The sequence below is a fragment of the Eulemur rufifrons genome, chromosome 7 (genome assembly GCF_041146395.1).
Source record: "Eulemur rufifrons isolate Redbay chromosome 7, OSU_ERuf_1, whole genome shotgun sequence".
NCBI classification, from domain to species: Eukaryota; Metazoa; Chordata; class Mammalia; order Primates; family Lemuridae; genus Eulemur; species Eulemur rufifrons.
Window position 1 is genome coordinate 104,214,591 of NC_090989.1, and position 5,826 is coordinate 104,220,416.

The 5,826-nt window shown below is 33.2% G+C and overlaps 1 pseudogene; it reads left to right on the plus strand.

The window, feature by feature from the left end:
* The first annotated feature begins 577 nt into the window (after positions 1 to 577).
* On the plus strand, positions 578 to 1,153 carry LOC138386564 (large ribosomal subunit protein uL6-like; annotated as a pseudogene).
* Positions 1,154 to 5,826: the final 4,673 nt, after the last annotated feature.

Consider the following 5,826-nt stretch of genomic DNA (forward strand, 5'->3'; position numbering starts at 1 on the left):
TTGCAATTATTTATAAGCAATACATGATAAATGAGGGTGGTTTTAACATGATTAGAAATGAGGATTGTATGGGAGGAATATTTCATTGGTAAAACCTGTAGGACATAATGTTTATTAGATGTGAAGTGTTGAAAGAGAAATAAGAGTCAGAGGCAATGCATAGATTAGTCCTGGTCTGGATTTACACCCCATTACTCTCCCCTTCTCACTCAGCCCCAGCTATATTGATCTCTTTGTCATTACACAAAAATGTCGGACACACTGCTACATCAGTACCATTGAACTTGCTATTCCTGCTTCTCTTCCCACAGACATTTCAAGAGAAGGCTTGCTCCTTCTCTCTGTCAGATCTTTGTTCTGTGATCATCTTCTCAGTGAGGACTTCCAGGAGCCCCCTGTTTAATATTACAACCATCCCTCATCCCGAACATGGCGGACGGATGGGAGTCTGATGGAGTCATTGTAGATATGGGTGAATAAAGGGATGAGTTCTATTTTGAACACATTAAAATAGAAATGTTCTACAGTCAGTTAGGAAAAAAAATTTGTAGCTCTCTTTGTTGCATCTACTGTAAGAATGAAGACCATTCTCAGCAATCAGATTATTGATGTTCCAGAAAATGGGAACATCACTCTGAAGTATGCACAGTTATTGTGAAGGGCCCCAAAGGAGCCCTGTGGAGGGATTTCAATCACATCAATGTAGAACTCAGTCATCTTGGAAAGAAAAGGAAGAGTCACCAGGTTGGCAAATGGTGGGGGAATAGAAAGGAGCTGGCTACCATTTGCAGTATTTGTAGTCAGATATAGAACATGATCAAGGGTGTGACACTGGGTGTCCATTACAAAATGAGGTCTGGGTGTGCTTACTTCTACATCAACATTGTTATTCAGGAGAATAGTCTCTTGTTGAAATCCAAAATGTCTTGGGTGAAAAATGCAGAGTTCAGATGAGGCCAGACATTACTTGTTCAGTATCTCAAGCCCAGAAACATGAGTTAATTCTTGAAGAAAATGACATTGAACTTGTATTAAATATCAAATTCAGCTGCTTTGATTCAGCAAGCCATAACAGTTAAAAACAAGGATATCAAAAAATTTTGGATGTGTTAATGTCTCTAAAAAAGAAGTAGTTCAACGGGCTGATGAATAAGATCTAAGAGTTGGTCAGCTACAAAAACAAGATGCTAAATGATTGCTAAAACATATTTGTGCTATTTTAAGAATGCAATAAAAGTTTTCTATTAAAAAAAAGAAAAACATATCTGTAGCATAGGAAAGATGTAAAGTTTAATTATATACTTTTAGGAGTTCTCTAAATAAAGGTAATATGGATATCAAGACTTCTGCTTTAGGGCAGGATGAAGTATTCATGGCAACTAAAAAAGCCAGATAAACTATAAAAAGGTCTTTTTAGGGTTTTAGTGAGCTGCTGAAGCAAAAAGGCTTAAAGAGACTGACATTCCAGAGAAAACAGAGGTAAATTCAGAGGTAGAGTGAGGATCTGTCTTTTTCTCTGGGGACATTTGCTGATTCTTGGTATGACTTAAAAGCTGAGAACATGAGCTTGGTTAAGACAAGGAGCTGCTGCTGGAGCACAGATAAACAATCACAGTATGCAATTATGTGGTTAGAGTGACAAAAGTGGAGACTCAAGAGACCTCAAATACAGCCAATTTCCATCTCAAGAATTTGTTATGTTCTGAAGATGTATAGAGCAAAAGCATAAAGAACTAAGAAAAATAACTTTAAAAAGCAGAGTGGAAATTTCAATATCCTTAGTACTGAAGAGAAAAAGATCTACTAAATTTGCAATTAAAAATCTATTGAAACCCATACCATAGGAGCAGATACAAATCATAGGTAGACCAATTCTTACCAAAATTGGATCCCAGCCTGAGTGTGTGTAGTCTTTGATTGAATGAGAGTGATAAATTCTACGTTCTAGTTTTATAGCAATGGAAAGGGCAGGCCCTTTTTGGTGGGATTAATATATCCTCTGATGAAAAATATGACTCTACAGTTTCCTTTTTATACCCAATATATGACATTAAGTCAGGTGATATAGATGTTGGAGTTAGCAGAACTTAAAATAGCTTTGATTAATATGCTCAAGGAAAAAAACAGCTAAAATGTGGACAAATCTGGTAAAATTATGAAAAATATCAGCAGAGAATTTGAGACTAAAAAATAATCAAAGTGACATTCTAGAACTGAAAAATATAATATTGGGGAGTGGGGATGGAAATTCAATGGTTCAATTTACCAGGAAATTAGACACAGAATAAGATGGGTTTGGTGAACTGTAAAATGGGTCAATAGAAAATATTCAAGCTAAAGTACTGAGACAATAAATCAGAAAAGGGCTTAAGAATATGTGAAACATCAATAGTGTCAAAACATAGTTAAAAGTTCTAATACACATGTAACTAGAGTCTCAGAAGGAAAAGAGTCAGGGAACTGAAGTCCTGGAAGGAAAGAAATGACACTTGATTGTAACTAATGTTTGTAAGAGATAATGGCTCTAAAATAAAATGATCAAAAGTTATCAAATCACAGACTTAAGAAGCAGAGAAGCATGTACTCACCATCAAATTGGTTTTACTGATCATCATCTAAGAGCACATTTGGGAATAACACTAATCGGGCATTGGGCAGATGTTGGTGGGGGAGGGGATGGATGTATACATACATAATGAATGCAATGCGCACTGCCTGGGGAATGGACACGCTTGAAGCTCTGACTCAGGGTGGGCAGCAAGGGCAATATACATAACCTAAACTTTTGTACCCCCATAATATGCTGAAATAAAAAAAAAAGAAGCAGAGAGAACCCAAATCATTATAAATACAAAGAAATGCTATCTAGCAAATCATAGTAATTCTATTAAAACCTACATATAAGAGAATTTTAAAAGCAGTATGAGGAAAATGACACTTTAAAGAAAGGACAATTAGACTTTCAGCTAATTTATTAAGAAAAGAAAGCCAGAAGACAAAGAAATGACATCTCTGAAATGTAAGAAAAAAACCACAAAAACCTAGAATGCCATACCCAATACTCATATCCTTCAAAAATAAAGGTGACTAAGAGGTTTTCAATAAAAACTGAGAGAATTAATTCCCAGTAAGCCTGCTTTAAAAATATTAAAGAAAGTTCTTTTGGCAGAAGGAAAATGAAACAGGAAAACATGGAAAAGAATTAAGAGTGGATAAATATAAATAAATGTTAATTATACAAGATGATACTAGTAATGTATTGGGAAGTTTAAAATATATGTAGAGTTAAAATTAACAATGATTACTTAAAAAGTAGGCAGTGGTATATGAATTTTTAAAAGATTTCAGCATTAATGTGGAACTGGTAAAAGTAATAATTTTTCTTAGGCAATTATATCAAGAATATATGCTATAATCCTGAGCATAAAACATAACAAAGAATAGTAAAACAAAGTATAACTAACAAGTGTAGAATAAAAAAAAAATGGAAGAGAAAAAAGTTACAAGAGAGTAAAAGAAACAAAATAGATTAATCAAATACAATACAAATTGCAAAATGGCAGATATAGGTTCAAAGTTATCAGTACTAATGTTAAATATAAATGAACTAAATATTACAAGTAAAATACTAAGATTATCAGATCAGGTTAAAAATACCTAAATGATACTTACAGAAAATACATCTTAAATATAAAAACACATAAAAGGTATAAGTGAAAATGTAGAAAAGGGTAATTTCATACAAACACTAGACAAAAACTGATATAGTTATACTAATATTAAGACAAAATAGTATTCAAGGGAAGAAGCATTACTAAAGATAAAGAGTGAAACTTCACAAATAAAAGGGTCAACACAGACAGAACATATCAAAACTTTGAAACTGTGTATCCAATAGCATGGAGATATATATATATATACACACACACATATGCAAATATATTTTATATATATATAATGTAGCTAGCAAACAGAAAAGAAAAGTAGACAAATTCACAATCATTGTGAAGACTTTAACATACCTTTTGCAATAACTGATATAAAAATCAAATTAAAAAGTAAGAACATAGAAGATATAAGCAACATAATTAAATCTGACCTAATTGACACATATAGAACACTGCATCAAACAATGACAGACTTAACATTTTTTTATGTAAACATTGTACAAAATTGTTCTTATGCTCTGTATTAGTCAGAGCTCTCCAGAGAAACAGAACCAATAGTACATATATATATATAAAGAGGGATTTATTATTAGGAATTGGCTCACACAATTATGGAAGTTGGCAAGTCCAAAATCTGTAAAACCAAGGTCCCAGTTCAAGTACAAAGGCTAGAAACTACAGTCCAACCAGGAAGAGCTGATGTTTCAGTTCAAAGGCTGTCAGGCTGGAGAACCTCACTTACTCAAGGGAGGGTTAGTCTTTTGTTCTATTGAGGGCTTCAGCTGACTGGATGCCACCCACCACCTTATGGAGGGTAACCTGCTTTACTCTGTCTACTAATTAAAATGTTGATGTCATTCAAAAGCTCCCTCACAGAAACACCCAGAATGTTTAACCAAATATCTGGGTACACCATGGCCCAGTCCAATTGACACATAATATTAATCATCACATGCTCATTATAAAGAAATTCTCCCTGTTTTCAGACCGCAATGGAATCAAGCTATGAGTCAGAGAAAGATAGAAAAGAACATAAATTATCAATAATATGAATGAAAATGATACTTCACTACGCATTCGAAAGACATGAAAAAGATAAAAGTCTGATGATTCAAATAAAATAAACAAATTTCTAAAAACACACAACTTTCCAAAATTGACAACAAAAGAAATAGAAAATTTGAATAGTGAATATCTATTAAAGAAATTGAATCTGTTAAGTTTTTCCTACAAAGAAAATCTTAGGTAGACAACTTAATTGGTGAATTATTCCAAGCATAAAAACAGAAAGAAGAGTAGTGTTACACAAAATCTCCCAAATAATAGAAACAGAGAAAACTTCACAACCATTTTTATGAGGACAACATAACCTCGATTCAAGAACCACACAAAAATATTGTAAGAATTACAATCCTGAAGAAGGACAGGGCTTAGAAGAGTCACGAAAAAAAAATGGAGGTCAGTAGGGCAGAAACGTAACAAGGAAGAAGGGGGGAGTAAACAAGAGTAAGACTGGGGGAAAATGGGGGCTAGTTATGTAGGACCCCACAAGCCAGGAAAGGGGATTTTGAAATTCATTTAGAAGCAATAGTCATTGGTTTGTTCACATTAATATATTTAACCTAATTACCAGATTTCAAATCATAATTAAATTTATCAAGAAAAAGCTTCACCTGATATCACCTGTAAGCAATGTTAAAGTTTGTTGTTAAATCCTTTTAAATTCTTAATAAACAATGCTCATATCACTTTTGCAATAAATTAAAATATAACAAAAGATTTAATATTTTTACTTATATATCATTCTATGACACATTTTAATAATTCATATTTGTTTCACAATATAAAATGCTGATTTTTAAGGTCTTGTAAATTGGATTATTAGAAAGCACACTGAAATCATCTCAATATCTAATGTTATTGACCATTTCTCCCCTCTGGCACTGTGAGTTTTAAAAGGTGTTCAAAAGTTTCCTTCCTTCCTTCCTTCCTTCTCTTATCTTGGTATTCCCTCTCTTTCTTCTTCCCTACCTCTTTTCTTCCTTCTTTCATGGAATACAGCATTGAGACCAACATGTAGCCAAAAATGTCAAAAAAAGAAAAGCTGCCCTCAACTCTCAAGTATAGTCCAGTAAGATTTTTAACAACTCACACAAGA